This window comes from Falco peregrinus, chromosome Z (genome assembly GCF_023634155.1).
Source record: "Falco peregrinus isolate bFalPer1 chromosome Z, bFalPer1.pri, whole genome shotgun sequence".
Classification (NCBI taxonomy): domain Eukaryota; kingdom Metazoa; phylum Chordata; class Aves; order Falconiformes; family Falconidae; genus Falco; species Falco peregrinus.
In genome coordinates this window covers 37955865-37973905 of record NC_073739.1, presented here as the reverse complement: position 1 = coordinate 37973905, position 18041 = coordinate 37955865, and the positions used below count along the sequence as shown (strand labels likewise).

Genomic DNA, 18041 nt, shown 5'->3' with positions numbered 1-18041 from the left:
GTTAATAGACACCTTTTCAGGTTGACCAGAAGCATTTCCAACCAGAACAGCAAACGCAAGGGAAGTAACTAAAATAATTTTACAGGAAATTATACCACGATTTGGGGTCCCAGCAGTTATTTCATCAGATCGGGGACCAGATTTTGTTTCCAAAATAGTACAACAAGTTAGCCGTTATTTGGGTATAGACTGGCAACTGCACACTCCATATCGCCCACAGTCAAGTGGACAAGTGGAGAAGATGAATCATTTGATTAAACAACAAATTGTTAAATTAGGGCAAGAGGCAAATTTAGCCTGGACCCAGTCTCTACCTTTAGCACTTTTACGAATACGGACAAAACCTAGAACTAAGGAGGGAGTCCATTTGAAGTTTTATATGGACAACCATATGCGATACAGAGAGGAATATCTATCCAATCAGGAGTTGAGGTTAGAACGTCTTACATGACAGCACTAGGGAAACAAATAAAATCTGAAAACATGGGATTGGGCCCCAGGGAAGGGGCCTTGATGAACCAGTGCCTAATATTAAGCCAGGAGACTATGTACATATAAAGTCTCTTACAGAAAAGACTTTGGAACCACAGTAGGAAGGACCGTTTCAAGTACTTCTGACCACCTTTACTGCCATCAAGATCAAAAAACAACACTCTTGGATCCACCACACTCAGGTGAAGAAAGCACCAAGTAAATGGACAAGTGAATCATACAGAAAATTAAGAGATGAATAAGAAGAAAACAATTATGAAAAATATTGGAATAATTGTAGTAAGTATGTGCTTGGTATCGGTGGATGCATGGCTTGAGATCTGGACCCCTCATAAACAATACGAGGTTGAGGAAGAGCAAACAGCTGCACTAATGAAATATTCACAACTATACTTAAAGTGAAGAAAAGCCCTTAGAAAAGGGCACAAGAAAAAGGGGGCAGTGGAGCCAAGGCATCCTAGCCTGATAAGCAAGCACATACTTAATCAATACTGCACATATAATGCCTCTAAGTTGCTAAGAGTTATATGTCATGATGAGTTTGCATAAAAGTCGCTTGCCATTACTTAGATATGTTTACCGCTGTAGCATGTACATTGATTACTTATAATCAATGTTTTGCAGTGGAGGTGTGGCCTGAAGGTTGAATATAATCAATATTATGTGTGGGTTTAGATAAAGAATATAATCAATATTAGGTGTGTTTTTTGATAAAGAAATGTAACATGTATAAATAGGTCTGAAAATGTTAAAAAGGCACGCACGATTTTGGTGGGACTACCCCCCGTGCTGCCCAGTGCTGAATGAACATGCTTACTCTACAACCTAATCATTGTGAGGTCTGTTTTCCACATGTCACTGCCTGGAAAGAGGTTGTAGGCAGGTGGGGGTTGGTCGGTCTCTTCTCCTAGATAACAAGCAGCAGGACAAGAGGAAATGGCCTCAAGTTGCACCAGGGGAGGTTTAGATTGGATATTTGGAAAAAAATCCTTCACTGAAAGGGTGGTCAAGCATTACAACCAGCTGCCTAGAGAGGTGGTGGCATCACCATCCCTGCAGGTATTTAAAAAATGCATAGATTTGGTGCTTAGCAACATTGTTTAGTGGTGGACTTGGAAGTCCTGGGTGAACGGTTGGACCTGATGATCTCAAATGTCTTTTCCAACCTAAATGATTCTATGATTCCTGGACCAGCCTCTTGTAAAGCTTTGAAAGGCATTGTGTATGACCATTGTAAATCTGTTCCCAGTGTATAAATACACAGCAGATGTAGGCCTTCTACAGTTCAAGTTCACTAGTTGTCCAGACTGCAGGGGAAACCAAAATGTATCTGGCTTCCTCCTGCCTGACTACACAGCTTTTGCACTGCAAAAGAATCCAGGCTAGACATGATTCCCTAAGGTCTCATTCAGTTGGGATCTAGTTGGGACCCAGTGAAATCTTAAGTTTCTCCATCCGGATGTACTCAGTGCCCTTCAAATATATTAAATCATTTAAGTGACATCCCTCTCCAGCATCAGTCACACCTGCGTATTTGGTGCTTGAAAGTTTTTTATCCATTAGCCACGTGTCTCTGCATGTGTGTGTGTCCGTATGTACAAAGCATTTATTTTCAGGTTGATACACAAGACACATTACAAACCAGTTCTATGATCTGCGTATGTCCTTCTTTTCCATAAAATAACAGCTGTATCATATTAAACTGAGCATAACAAAGAAGTTTCTAAATCAGACAAGTAGTTTCCATTCTGCCCTTTAAATATATTTTTGTCACTTTCTTTCACCCCATGCTCACTGCTAAGCCACATTAATCAAACAACTAACGACTATACAAACACAGAACTAACTGTCAACTAACCAGTTTTTCTGCTCCTTTTGCTTTAGAGATGTGTGGCCAATTCACATTGCTTTCACTGAATGTTAAGCAACATAGTAACACGATAAAGGTCTTTTCTGCACTGCTGGGAACATGTATGTAACAAAAATCTGAAATTATTCAGGCCTGTGTGAAAATTGTCTGATTTGGTGGATTTACTAAACCCTTTTTATCACAGGATTATGATGATCTTGGAATCACGAACTCAGAGAGAATGTAATTCCTTATATGCGAGTGTTCACAACAGGTTGTCCTGGTTTCAGCCGGGATAGAGTTAACTTTCCTTTTAGTAGTTAGTACAGTGCCATGTTTTGGCTCTGATGTGAGAACAACATTGATAGGACACTGATGTTTTTAGTTGTTGCTGGGTGATGTTTAGACTAAATCAAGGACTTTTCAGTTCCTTGGGCCCTGCCAGCCAGAGGGCTGGAGGGGCACAGGACATTGGGAAGGGACACAGCCAGGACAGGTGACCCAAACTAGCCAAAGGGACATTCCATGCCATATGATGTCCTGCTGAGTGTATAAACTGGGGGAAGAAGAAGGAATGGGGTCACATTTGGCATTATGGCGTTTGTCCTCTCGAGTAACCGTTAAGTGTGATGGAGCGCTGCTTTCCTGGGGATGGCTGAGCACCTGCCTGCCCATGGGAAGTGGTGAATGAATTCCTTGTTCTGCTTTACTTGCGTGCGCAGCTTTTGCTTTACCCTTTTTCCCCACCTTTCCATTTTGCTATTATTGTTATTGATAGTATTATTGCTATTGTTATTATTGTTGTTCTTACCTCTTTATTCTTTTTAAATTTTTAGATTTTCCTATCTCAACCCTTGACTTATACATTCCTTTTTTGATTCTCCTCCCCATCCTCTGGGTGTGGGGGAGTGAGCGAGAGGCTGTGTGGGCCTGGGTTGCCAGTGGGGGTTAAACCATGACAGTAATTTTTTGGTGCTGGGGCTCAAAGAGTTCAACGTAACAACAGTCTTGATTGGAATATGCTAGTTTGAATTTATAACTGTTACTGCTGTTTAGCTCTGAATTGGCGGGTTTCTGTGCTTGCCATGGGGTGTGCTTGCCTCACTGTATGTTGGTCTAGTGCTCGTTAGTGGCTGCTTCTTGCTTTCGCTGCTTGCTGTGCTGCTGCACTGCTTATCACTCACTGTGCTGTGCTCGAGAATAACAGCCACGGCGATGCGCAGGGCTGGCAGGTGGCCAGGGCATGGCTGCTGTTTCTGTGCTGCTCTGCTGGACAGGCTGGAACTCCAGTGTGAGCTCGAGTCAAAGGGACTGTGACCTGTGGATGAGTCCACATGGGAGTAGGACACCCCAAAGCCCCTGTAGCCGTGAATAAGTCCAAACCTGAGCAGGTATATCTCAGCGTGTCTGTGGCCATGGCTATGTCTGTGCTGCAGCAGGTATGCCTCTGAAGGAATTGTGGCCCAAGGACAAGTCCATATTGGAGAAGGTATATCTCAAAGCATCTGTGGCTGTGGATAAGTCTGTGCTGCAGTCGGTACACCTTGAAGCATCAGTGGATGTGCATGAGGTCATGCTGGAGCACCTCAAATTGTGTGGCCATGGATAAGCCCACGACAGAGCAGGTACAGCCCTGGAGGCAGCCAGGGGTAAGGCCATGCTGGAGCTGATTTACTTCTGAAGGGACTATGGCTGTGAGTAAGGCCATGTTGGAGCAGGTCTATGGTGATGGCCCAGGGATAAGACCATGTTGGAACAGGTACACTTCAAAGTGACTGTGGCAGTGGATGAGTCTGTGCCGCAGCAGGTATGCCCCTGGAGAGACCGTGGCTCGTAGCTGAGGCTCCACTTGGAGCAGACTGCAGTCTGTGGATAAGTCCAAGCCAGAGCAGGGGCAAGGGGAGGAGTTCATTGCAATATTAAACCTTACTGGGTGGTCCCAAAGAACCAGGGTGGAGATTGTAATGGATATACCTTTAAATAGTTGTAAACCATGAATTGAGTTTCATGTTATAGGAATGACTGTAGCAGGAACCACCTGAACCATTAGAGGACAAGCCTTACAAACACTAGTGCAAGTGCAGCCATGACCTGACCTGAGCTGGCTTTGGTGACCAATAAAACCATACAACACACAACCTCTTCTCTACTGAGTTACCACCATAAGAGATCATGTTCATGGACTAAATGAACTCACTGGACAATTTGTGAATAGTTTGTGAACATTTATGGACATTTTATAGACATTTTTACAGGGGTGGTGCATAGACTAGGGGGATGATGTCTGTGTATTATGTAAAAGGATGGGAAGGGTGATGGTGGTTAATGAGGTTGTCCTGGAAAGTGTGGAATGTCGTAAATGGTATGGAATTAGGGGTGGATACTGTCCAGGTTTCAGCTGGGACAGAGTTAATTTTCTTCTTAGTAGCTAGTACAGTGCTGTTTTGGCTCTGGTGTGAGAACAATGTTGATAGGACACTGATGTTTTTAGTTGTTGCTGGGTGATGTTTAGACTAAATCAAGGACTTTTCAGTTCCTTGGGCCCTGCCAGCCAGAGGGCTGGAGGGGCACAGGACATTGGGAAGGGACACAGCCAGGACAGGTGACCCAAACTAGCCAAAGGGTCAAGGGACACAGCCAGGACAGGTGACCCAAACTAGCCAAAGGGTCATTCCATGCCATATGATGTCCTGCTGAGTGTATAAACTGGGGGAAGAAGAAGGAATGGGGTCACATTTGGCATTATGGCGTTTGTCCTCTCGAGTAACCGTTAAGTGTGATGGAGCGCTGCTTTCCTGGGGATGGCTGAGCACCTGCCTGCCCATGGGAAGTGGTGAATGAATTCCTTGTTCTGCTTTGCTTGCATGCGCAGCTTTTGCTTTACCCTTTTCCCCCACCTTTCCATTTTGCTATTATTGTTATTGATAGTATTATTGTTATTATTATTATTATTGTTCTTACCTCTTTATTCTTTTTAAATTATTAAATTATTCTAATCTCAGCCCTTGACTTTTACATTCTTTTTCTGATTCTCCCCTCCATCCCTCTGAGTGAGAGGGAGTGAGCAACTGGCTGCGTGGTGCTTGGTTGCCGGCCAGGGTTCTGGATGACATTTACAAATAATTGCAAACTCTCACTAGTTTAGCTATTGCATCTTCAACAAGTTTGTGCTGTGACTTTGAAATTACACACTATGAGTAACAAAATAATTACAGTTATTTCACCATATGTAAGATTAACTGCATTAGCTTTGTATCTTTAAAAATGCCTGTATAATTAATTGCTTTGGTTCTTGATTTTCCTCTGTATCTCTTGCTACTTTACCAACTGAGGTGAACACAAGCCCTTGGTTTTATGCAGCTCAGAGCAGAAGAATGAAACTGGTCCCCCACACTCATGTTGAAAAGAGGTGGCACATAAGGGAAGGCCTGCCTTTTCTCATCAACTAATGCAGTTGCCTATAGTGTGATGCTTACTTCTTACTCCTAGAGTCTGCTGGTGCAAATGCATGTTGCATCTTGATCATATTCATGGGAGAGTCCAGTTTAATCCACTGAAATATTTCTGGACAAGATATTTGGTACATATTAGATAATTACAGTGTAGATAAAAGTTTTCCTGTCTTTTTAATATTTTTTTTTTTTTTTTAGCATTAGCACTGTTTTGACTTCACTAGAAAATTCTAGTCACAATTCCCTAGTGTTTCTTGACTTATAGGGAAATAGTGTTTCTGTCTCACACATTTACATGAGCAAAGCTGTTTAGGGAAGCTCAGAATTGCCTCCACAGAGAAGGATGCTCAGCCCTGAAGCAGGATGAAGACATCAAAGAACTAGGATTTTCTTAACAGACTTGTCCAGCCAAGCTTTGAAAACCTCTGAAGATGGAAATCCCACACGTCTCTGGACAGCTTGTTCCAGGGCCTGACCCCTTGCCCTAAAAGCAACTTGTTCTTTATAGCCAGCCAGGATTTTCACTGCTGTAATTTATGACTGCTGCCTCCTGTCCTTTTGCTATGCACCTTGGAGAAGTATTTGGCTGCTTAAAACTACAGCATGCCCATCTACCTTGAATAAAACTGCTTACTGATGTGTAAAGCACAAGTTTAGATATTATGTAATTAAAAAAATGTATTTCAGATGGCAAAAAAAGACCACACTTGCAGAGGAAAAGAAGAGGCACCCTGTAAATCATGTTTAATTTAGCTTATTTGCCAAAAGTGACTCTTCATAATATAGTTGTTGCCACATATTTTGCATTTCCATTATGAACAGCTAAGGCAGTTTCAAGAAGCTGGTTACACTGCAATCCACATACATGCAGTATAAAGAATCTGACAGCTCATCACAGACCTTATCTAAGGTACACAGATATCTTGTGCCTAGATCATGTGATCTAGGTGAAACCAGAGACTTTAGCCACAACATCCCCTTTGCCCTCAGCCATCACCCCCATTTTAACACTGTTGGTTAGACAAATTTTAATTACCATGCTAGAACATACATTTGTGTTCTAAGAGCAGTTTCACAGCAATTCAGACTTAATGGAGGATGTGTAAGAGAGATGTATTCCAGTAAAGCTAAGTTAACAGACATCCTTATGAAAGAGGCCCCCATTTTATGTCTTTACAGCCTCATTTCCTCTTGTGTTCTTTGAGTTTTCAACATTTCCTTTGCTACATAAATCTCTGTATAGGAAATAATATTGCAACACTGCAGCAAAGCTCAAAATGAGACTTTATAGGAAGGAAAGGTGGGCTTATTTTACAATAAAATTGATTTCACTCACAGTCATATCCACATACAAGCACCCAGAAGTGTGTCCAAGAGGTCTGTCAAACATCAGGTGCCACTAAGTGTGCAGCAAGGTGTCTTTCCAGCAGTCAGACTTCCTCAATGATGCAAAGGACAAGGTATGCAGGGTATTGATCCTCAACGTTTCTTCTAGATCTCTAGACTACTGGTGAAATGCTGATTTTGGACATTCCTTTTCTTTACCCTTAGGAGATGATAATGATTATTAGTCCCTTCATCCTGTCCTTCTCTGAATCACTGGCACTTACCCATTGTCCTTTGACTCACAGTCTGGGTACCCTGAGAAGATGCACATAGATTTCACAGGATCTTGATGATCTCCTAATCTAGGTGTCATCAACACATTCCATGCTTGCATCTCCTCCGCTGCTGTTTGTTCCCCTGGTACTTCCACACCCAGACACTCCCATGAATGCCGACCTAAACCTTTCTGTTACATTTCCCTATGTCTAACTAAACAAAGTAATTTGTCAAGACTTTTCAGCAGCAGTACTAATTCACACAGTTGCTGGCCCCAAGCTCCTCCAGTCTATACATAGGTGTGCATGCTAGACTGTGTGTAACCTGCAGCAGTCCTGATGCTATCCACAAACTGCTGTGCAAACACTGTGTATGAGGTGGTTAGAAGGTGAAAACAACTTTGTAAAGAAGGAGATAACAAGTTAAGCCCCACTACTGATGAACATGCAACTGCAACCTAAATCCCCATCTGACATTTCTTCCTCCCACTCAGGGTGCATGCTGACTTTGCTACTTGGCCTGATTATTAGTTGTCCACAGAAGAAAGATTGATTTATTTTCTGCCTACCTGATGGAAAAGATGGGTTTGGATTCTCTGGAACCACAGGTAGAAAACTTCAAGGACGATCTTCCTCATTCCTGCTACAGTATACAACTAAGTCTTAAAACCTAAGATATTCAGGTACTATCCTGTTGCAAAGACTGACAATTTCTGAAAGCAGTTAAGACTTCATTGCATGGCAAACTTTTTTCCTGGTGAATTCTAAACATCTCCTAACAGCAGGAACTTCTAATTTATTTCACTTAACTAATGAAAACAAATCCACTTCAGATCAAAACTGAATAGGAACAATTTGCCTCAGTATTTATCAAACAATTTTCTTTCTACAGTATCTTTGCTGGGAGGCTGGTTAGCTTATTTCAGATTCATTTGATTCATTAAAAAGTCAAGACAGAACTGTTTGAGGCAACTTTCCTGGTTTTTTTCAATATTGATTTAATTTCCATGAGATATTATTTATTCTTCCCAATGATCATCCAGTTTCAGATTATGTAATTTTTAATCACAGTAGAGGAGTTAAAATACATCTTCCACAAAAAATCCTTCCAGTTTGTTGAAAATAAAATATTGTTTTGTATTAGAGAATCTGCAGGTTTAGAAAATAGTACAAAAGTAACCTAATAAGTATGTCATGAGATGTGTACCAAAAGTACAAATTCATGTTAGTTCTAAAATAGAACATTGAAGCCTTGTCAATCGTTGTTCACTACAGGCCAAAAACTAGAGCCATCCACTTACCTGTGGGATAGTCATGTGAATTTTTATTTAGAAATATACAATACATGGAAACATTCAAGATGTTTGAAGACAAAGGTAACCCACAGGAAGGAAGAGACTGTTGATTTGCAACTATAATGACCACTAAATACTATCACTTGGTGGCTGGAATGAACATTAACAATCTGCTTTCTTGAACTGAAGCCTAAATGATAGATTTGTTTCTTCTTCCAGTTCAGAAAGAAGAAAAAGATTTAACTTACAGGTGCTGAGAATCTCTGTAAGTTAATGAGCTCTCTTAATTCATATCAAGGTTTGTCAACATGATCTTTATACTGCATATTAACTGTATATTAGAAATACGTGTTGGCTGGCTGCTATGTGTTGGCTCCAGACTATGGAAGAGCACTCCAGCTGACTATTCCAATAGTGTTGTAAATATGAAGAGAATTAAAAGACTTATTTTTTAGACTGTAGATTACAGAATTTCATTACATGAATAGTCAGTATGTGTGGTAGTCTAGTTGACTGTGCTACAGGAAGAGTAGGAAAGCCTTAACAGTCTTCATCTAGGCACTTATGCCCACAAGAATGTTCAGTCACAGTAACGCTAACAGGTATTTATACACGAAGCAATTTCTGTTATTGTATTTACCAACATAAGAGGGACTTGGAGGAGAAACTAAACCAGACAAACTTTTAAGTTCTTTTGAGAAATCAAACAGAAAAAGCACATGTCAAACTAAGAACATTTGCTCTAAATTTAACTGACTTGTACTAATGAACATAAAAAACTAGAGGAAAAACAATGCTCTGCACTAAGGGTCTGGCAAACGTTAGCAAGGGATAGAGTAGAAGTGAGTGCTAGTAGTGGATATCTACAGTCAAATTTCAGATCATGCATATAGAGTGAAATATGTCAAAATCCAGTATTTTTATTAAATTTAATTGGAGAATTTTAGGGCCCTTCTATCAATGTTATCCCAAACCTGGGTTCTTCACCCAGTGTGCAAGAGCCGACCCACACACAGAGCAGAGCAATTTCTTTATTGCGCGTCTGCACGGAGATGGGTGCTGGGTGCTCACAAAATCCACAAAACATCTCTTAACACATGGTAAAACATTTTATCCACTTTAAACAATTGTTTATAACTAAGCCCAGTCACACTTATTTCTTACTGGTTCTTAGGGGCCTCAGCTTCTTTTTACCACCCAAGTTCTGTGGGAAGGAGGCTTTGTTCGTAGGGGGCTTTCTTTGCTAGAGGATCTTCTAGTATGCTAATTAGGATCGTTCACACATAGTTTAAGTAATTTTCTGTTTGATCACATTAACCATTTGATTCCCCTTGAGTTTATCTTGTTATTTCTTAGGTCGAGGTATTTACGGTGTCTATTCCTTCCAAGACATAGCTTTGAGATGCTATTGGTAAGGGCTGATTAACATCCTCTGTTTTTCAAATTCTTTCTTGTTTTCTTTAAAGTAAATCTTGTATCAAATCCCGCCTTTGAGACTGTATAAGGGAAGAATTTATATTTTTCCCTTATATTAGTCTCATCTTCTCATTAGTCAGTCCACCCAAGATCAAACAACATCTCCATGTACATTGAATTAATATGTTTATACTCACAAATATTAGAATTCTTAAAATCACAATGCATATCACCTTATTTATCCATGAATTTATTAAATCTGGTACCCAAGAGGCCAGCCATTTCCATGTTTCAGTAAAGCCAATACAAGTGTTACCCTTCTGTATCTCACGTAAAATTTTAGCTTGCTTCCAAATCTCATTAAGACTGGTACATATTCTACTGGTTTGGTCAATGTAGGCACAGTAACTAGAATTTAAGACTGTACATACAAGCCCCTTAGATGCTAACAGCACATCTAAAGCCATCCTATTTTCAAGAGTAATCTCTGCTAATTGTGATATTTCCTCCTGTAAAGTGGACAATGCATTCAAAGTCTAATTTTCTATTTTCTCTGTTATTGCTGACATATTTATTGTAGCTTCCTAACCACGGTATAAGCCATCTAGCAAATGAATGAAAGGCTGTAGGCCTTTCAGTCAAAGGACTATTTCTTTTGTGTTTCTTAATACACATGTTCGTACACATAATCCTGGGGTCAATTCTTCAACTACAGTTACATTTGGCTATATAATTGGCTCCTAAAATACAAAGTCCTAACCAATTTATAGGTAAGGCCTTTCTTGTTTTTGTCCCTCAGAACCAATACCAACCTGTTCCTTCTGCAACTAGCCATTGATGTCAAAATGTCAATTGTTTCATTATATTTTGTTTATTTCCCAATGAAAGTTGGATAACCTATTTTGCAATCCAGTTTACCTGTTCTTTGGGGGGATTGCATCTTTGGATATAACTGCAGTAATTTTCTGGGAGGTTGGGGGTAGTTACTTCCCATTCCTGTTCTTCTATTCCTTGGTTTATACTAAAGGACACGCTCACCCATAATTTTCCCCAACGTACATTAGCAGGGATGCGAATCCCATTTAAAGGTATTCCTCTTTCCAAGGTTTCTGAGAAGTGTGTACAGACCCAGGAGCTGGTTCTGTTCACTGTATTGTTTTCTGAATTATTTTAAAGTGCATACTTTCTTCTCAAGGGTCCTTCAATAGCTGCCTCTTACAATTCCTGCATTGTCCTATCACTATAAGTAAGCCAAGGATAGCAATGTATTGACGTGCGGAATTAGACTCTATAACTCGAAAGTTATAAAGTAGGTATGTTTATTGCACGCAGATGCACGGGGGATCGCTCCTCCACAAGCGTGCATACCCGAAGTGAGGAACCATCTCACATTTATACAATGAACAAATGAATATTCAGTTAACGCCTATACATATTCGTTACCTAAACCCGCTTCGTATGTTAATTAGCTTATCAGTCCGTTTCCTGGAATGTGGTGGTCTTGCAGGTTTGTAGGTGATTCATGTTCTTGTGACCATCCGATCTTCTTCAGGTGATTGTGACCACCCAACCTTTTCCAGCAAGGAGACTTAGCACTCCCTCCCTCTAGATAGCATTTGAATGTCTCTCATCTTTTCTTATTCTCTTTTAAATAGCCCCTTTGTTAGAGGAAGAAGGGCAGGCGTCTCCCCTTTGTTAGAGGAAGAAGGGCAGGCGTCTCCCCTTTGTTAGAGGAAGAGGGGCAGGCGTCTCCCCGTCTCCCCTTTGTTAGAGGAAGAGGGGCAGGCGTCTCCTCAAAACTGTAGTTGTCACCGCACCCACGACTAGTCACCATACCCACATTCCTTAAGCAGACACATACAATCACAATCCATGTCCATTATCCCCATTTCACATTATTTCTCCATATCAGTATAATACCATTTCTTGTTACAAGGAGATTAATATTTTTCTGGATGTGTTCTATAACTACTACAGTTCTTATTACTAGCATGCAGCAACACAAAATCAATCCTCAAGTATAATCTAATTCAAAGTATTATTCTTCCAGAATCCCATGTACAGTTCATCAAGCTTTAGAAAATTTTAATTCACAGTTCCCAGTTTGTTCAGTGGTCCACTGTTTGGTTATGGGTGCCTTCTTCAGCCAGGAATGATGTATCTGGCAGTCAGCTCCTACTTTCACTGCTGTATAGGCAGTCAGTAAAGCTGTATCATCGTCCTTTCCGCTTGTCTATCAGTGGTTCAGCTTTCCAGTTTTTGAAGTTAACCAAATCTCCTGGTCAAAACTGATGCACTGGTGAGTTCAAAGGTAAAGAAGCTCTTTGGTTCATGTATCTTAACCTCTCTCACCCAATTGGTAAGACAAGGGAAAGCTTCTGGCCATCCTGAAAAGGCATCTACTAAAACAAGCAAACACTTATACTGGTTGGACCTCAGTAACTCAGAAAAATCTATTTGTCCATGTTCCCCAGAAGTAGTTCCCATTTCTTTCCAGACTGCTTTATGACCGTGAATAACTCCATACACATACTTAGAATTTGTATACATGTTAATCCATTTTCCTTTTCCAATTTCTGATGCTTGGGTTAAAGCAATTATTGTTGCCTTTTGGGCTGACGTATCAGCATTTTCAATCGGAGTCACCACTGCATATCCTGCCTGTTTTACTCCATTATATATAAAACTACTCCCATCCGTGATCAATTCTGTATCCCAGCTCTCTAATGGTCCACCTTTCAAGTCTGGTCTACGAGCAAAAACTTGCTCAACAGTATTTACACAGTCATGTTGTAGAGGTTCTTCTGGCAGGGGCAACAGGGTAGCAGGGTTCAGGGATGTTACTGTTGTAAGATCAAGTGTCATCTTGTTCCAGCAACACTGCTTGGTATCTTGCTCGTCAACTAGGAGAGATCCAGGGATGTCCTTTTGTTCTAGAATGGCTATTGCTTCATGAGGTACTAGGACAGTTACTAGTTGTCCTAAAGATAATTTTTGGGCTTCTTGAATTAGTAATGGTGTCCAAGCTACAGCTCATAGGCAAACAGGCCAGCCTTTACTTACCTTATCTAATTCTTTAGAAAAGTGACTGGCTGCTTCCAGTCACAAAGCAGCCGAGTTAACACTCCCAATGCCAGCTGCTCTTTCACGTAGGTATAGCTGAAAAGGCTTATTCGTGTAAGGTAAGCCTAAAGCTGGGGCTTCCATCTGCTTTCTTTTTATTTCTTCAAGACCTTTGTGACATTCTGGAGTCCATTCTAATGGTTCTCCAGGGCCTTTTATGACTTCATATAAGGGCTTAGCCATTAGTCCAAAATTTGGTATCCATATTCTGCACCATCCTTCCTTTCCTAAAAATCCATGTAGCTCTCTCTCTGACTTTGGCACTGCTATCCAACAGATAGCTTCTTTTCAATCTGTTCCAAGTTCTCTCTGTCCCCTTGAAACTTCAAACCCTAAGTATTGAACTTTTTCTTAAGTAATTTGTGCTTTCCTTTTTGAAAGCCAGTAACCTGCAAGTCCCAGTGGGTTTAATAAACTAACTGTTGCTTCCAAACAGCTTGCTCTATTATTGGCTCCAATCAATACATAATCTACATAGTAAAGTATTATCAGGGTATTTACCTTCCCATGGCTCCAGGACCTTTGCCAATATATTACACCAAACAGAGCAGGGCTGTTCTTGAAATATTGTGAGAGCATGGGCAAGCATAACTGCACTTTTCTTCTGGTGGTTGGGTTCTCACATTTGAAGGGGAAGAGGGTCTGACTGCACTCAGCAACAAATATGCAGAAGAAAGGATCTTTCAAATCCAGAACTGTAAAACAAACATTTATCTCTGGTATGGTGGTTAAAAGCATATATGGATTTGGCACCACATGAGGCACATCCACAGTGATCTGATTTATTTCCCTTAAGTACTGAATCAACTTGTACTCACAAGTCTTGCCTTTCTTTGCAGGTAATATAGAAGTATTATATTCAGACCAGCACTCTTGCATCATTCCTTGTTCTAGGAGGGTTCCAACCCCTTCCTAGCTTCCATTTCAACAGGGTATTGTCTTTTCCTTACCGTTTTATCCTCAGTTTTCAACTCAATTTCGATAGGAGATAAATTTTTGCTTTTCCTGGTTTCTTAGAAGCCCAAACCAAGGGAATTGCCACATTCAGTATCACATCCAGAACGCTGTTTTCAGTTCACTCTGAAGTTCAATCTGTCCGCAAGCAAATTTGTGTTTTCCAAGCTGTATCAGATACACAGGAGCTGCACTGAATTCTCAGAGAAAGTTATTTGAGTGTTCAGTTTGCATAAGTCCTAAACAGAAATTCATGAGTTAATTCCATATTTCCCATTGCACATTCCAAAGGTTTTAAGAAAGGCTGTATTTTTGTTTTCCCATTGCCCCAACAACTGGGATTGTCCTTTTAATTAAGGGTCCTTTACAACTGGGGATTACCAAATGAGTTGCTCCACTATGTACCAAAAAATCAATCTCAGTTCCAAACTTCACTACAACTAGGGGACCAGGTGGGGAAACTTCAATTTTCTCCCCCAGTCCCTTTCATTCATCATCCGAATTTTCGAACAAAATAAGATTTGCATCCTTTTTCCCCCTAACTCACTCTTTCCCTGCTAGTCTTTTTTGCACATAGTACACTGATTCGGTCCCAAGGGTGTTCAACCTTGCAGGTTTCTTCCCAATGCTGTTCCCATTCTTCCTTTTCAACTTTTTATTCTTACTCTACCCATTACCCTGTTACCTATAGCAGTCTCAGTTATAGCCACTACCAAAATAGATACTTTTTGTTCTTTTATCTCCTCTCGGTGACAATACACTTTACACACAATTCCTATCAACTACAGTACGGACATTCCTCCTGCCTCATCAACCTGCATTTTTTCTTCTCTCTTGTGACAACTGCCCAATGAATAACACCTTACTCATTCTCCGATTAGCTTCCTCATCTGCATTTAAATACATCCACTTTTTGGCTAACACAACCTTTCATAAAAGGCTGATGGACTTTCTTTAGGACCGGGTTTTCCAAAAGCTGTTACATTCTGTCAGGGTTTTCCTGATAAGAGCTGGCAGATTGTTTCCAGTTCAATAAATCAGAGGTAGCAAATGGCACGTGTACAAAAACTATTAAGCCCTCCACACACACACCCCCCACTGCTTGTTCAGAGGGGCTTGCCCTTTGACCCCAATCTCACATTGGACTTGCACCCTTGTCCTGCTTTGAAACACCACTACAGTTTTCATCATCCATCTGTGTTGTTTTGGGTTTTTTTTTGTGTGTGTGTGGTTAGGTGTTTTTTTAAATATCTGATTATTTTTCTGCATTTATACCATACAGGGGTGGGGCTACTGCCACCAGCTACTGTACATAGTTCGGGTCCTTCCCACAACATACAGCATTCTTATTGCAATTGTCTCCACATAGTCTCTTTTCCTGCACATACAGACATCTCTCCCAGTTTACTGTTTTTCTGAATACACGGTTCTCTAGAGAAAGTCACAAGGGCATCAAAATAAGGTACTTCACCCCACTTCCCCACCTGGTGACAAAACAACATAATATTAAATTGCAGAGATCCATTTTTCGGCCACCACTCACCATCACCCACTGATAATTTAGCAACAAGTGGTTACAATATTTCTTCATTTTATCTTTAGCCATTGGATCACCCCCACCTTACTCCATAATTCCACCCAACCCCATGCAAATATGCCCCAAAAGTCTACAAGGAGGAACAGCTGACTGGCCCGACCCTATCCTAACCAAAAGCAGATCCTGCCCCCTCCTCAGCCTCCACCCTCCACCCCTCGCCTGGATGCACATGGGGCTCTGAACCCCCCCACCCCGCCGCCTTCCCCTAGTCAATTAATGCCCCTCTGGCCGGCGTCTACGTCTGAGAAATATTAATCTCTAGCGAGAGCACATGTTAAATAAGATGCTCACCAATTCATTTTTTTCCCCCCTTTCGCCCTTGCATAAGTACCTCTGGGCATTGCACCTTTGAGTCACCCATCACCCCGACTTTGGGGACCAGGCACAGCGGAGCCCGACGGACAGGTCGGTGCATGCTGCTGTCCCGTCGGGCCGCTGCCGGGGACAGCAAAGCCATGGGGGTAAGGCCACAGGGTCGTCCTACTGACGTGCGGAATTAGACTCTATAACTCGAAAGTTATAAAGTAGGTATGTTTACTGCGCGCAGATGCACGGGGGATCGCTCCTCCACAAGCGTGCATACCCGAAGTGAGGAACCATCTCACATTTATACAATAAAACAAATGAATATTCAGTTAACGCCTATACATATTCGTTACCTAAACCCGCTTCGTATGTTAATTAGCTTATCAGTCCTTTGCCTGGAATGTGGTGGTCTTGCAGGTTTGTAGGTGATTCATGTTCTTGTGACCATCCGATCTTCTCCAGCAAGGAGACTTAGCACTCCCTCCCTCTGGATAGCATTTGAATGTCTCTCATCCTTTTCTCATTCTTTTTTAAAATAGCCCTTTTGTTAGAGGAAGAAGGGCAGGCGTCTCCTCAAAACTGTAGGCGTCTCCTCAGAGCTGTGTGCCTATGTGACCAGACATCGCACCCATGACTAGTCACCATACCCACATTCCTTGAGCAGACATATACAATCACGATCGATGTCCATTGTCCCCATTTCACACTATTTCTCCATATCACTACCTGTGTCACGAAAACTGTTACCTCCAGCCCGGGCTCTCCACCTGCGTGCGAGAGCCAATGCACATCCAGGGCAGAGCAACTTTTTCATTGCGTGTCTGCGCGGAGGTGGGTGCTGGGTGGTAAATGCACAAAGCTAGCACACCTCTTAACACATGGTAAAACATTTCATTCACTTCGAATAATTGTTTATGGTTACGTGTAGAGTCACTCTTAATTCTCACTAGTTCTTACAGCCTCATCTCCATTTAAAGGTACAGTTTTTCTTTTCACCACCCGGGGCTTTGTAAGTAGAGGGCTTTCTTTGCTTGAGGGTGGATCTTCTAGTATGCTAATTAGGATCGTTCACACATACTTTAAATAATTTTCTGTTTGGTCTTATTAACCATTTGGTCCTTCTTGAGTTTCTCTTGTTATTTCTTAGCTCAAGGTATTTATGGTGTCTATACCTTCTTCCAAAGCCCTGCCTCCTCAGCTATTTGTAAGGGCTGATTAACATCCTCTGTTTTTCAAATTCTTTCTTGTTTTCTTTAAAGTAAATAATTTTTGTGTCATTAATGTTTACTCCCAAGTTTGGTTTTGAAGGTATGTTTTTAATCTCCCTAGAATAAAATTAGAAAGGCACAAAGAATAGTTACTTTGTGAAAAAATATGCTACTATTAAATAGGTGTCTCCATCCTTCAATGACTGGTTCAGTGCTGATGAGCAGCGTTTGCTTAGTTTAACCCACACTGTTTCCACAAAGACATGGTGGATGAAATGGAGGATATCACATTCTGCTAAATATATGTACAGAATTTCTATATTTTGATGGTTCAGCTGTGGAAGGTGTGATAAATTGTGAACTGTTTGTTCATCAAACTTTGACAGAATAATGGAAGTTTACGTGAAGTATGCAAGGTCAGCCACAAGCATCCGGCTATGTAAACACGATATGCAGGAATGCTAAAGACACTTGAGAAAGAGAGGGAGTTGGGGCCTGAAACTTGAGAAAGAGAGGGGGTTGGGGCCTGAAACTTGAGAAAGAGAGGGGTGGGAGACTCATGAAGACGAGGAGGAGTCTGTGATGTGAGGAAGACAAGGAGCCTTCATCCCCACGACCACCAGGAGGAGGGCAGCAAACGACCCCCTTAACAACAAGGCGCACAGACGCAGAATGCACCACTAAAGAAGACACACATACTGGAAGACGAAGGGTATAAAACCAGTGACTTTCGGGAAGTGTGTGCGCG

The 18041-nt window shown here is 41.3% G+C and overlaps 1 long non-coding RNA gene across 1 annotated transcript in view; it reads left to right on the top strand.

Annotated features, from left to right (window-relative positions):
• The window catches only part of LOC129782726 (uncharacterized), a 186730-nt gene extending 169930 nt beyond the window's left edge, over positions 1 to 16800 (top strand). The window contains exons 2-3 of the long non-coding RNA XR_008744784.1: positions 11782 to 11909; positions 16651 to 16800. This is a non-coding gene — a long non-coding RNA (uncharacterized LOC129782726). The remainder of the gene's footprint in view (positions 1 to 11781; positions 11910 to 16650) is intronic.
• The last annotated feature ends 1241 nt before the right edge of the window (positions 16801 to 18041 follow it).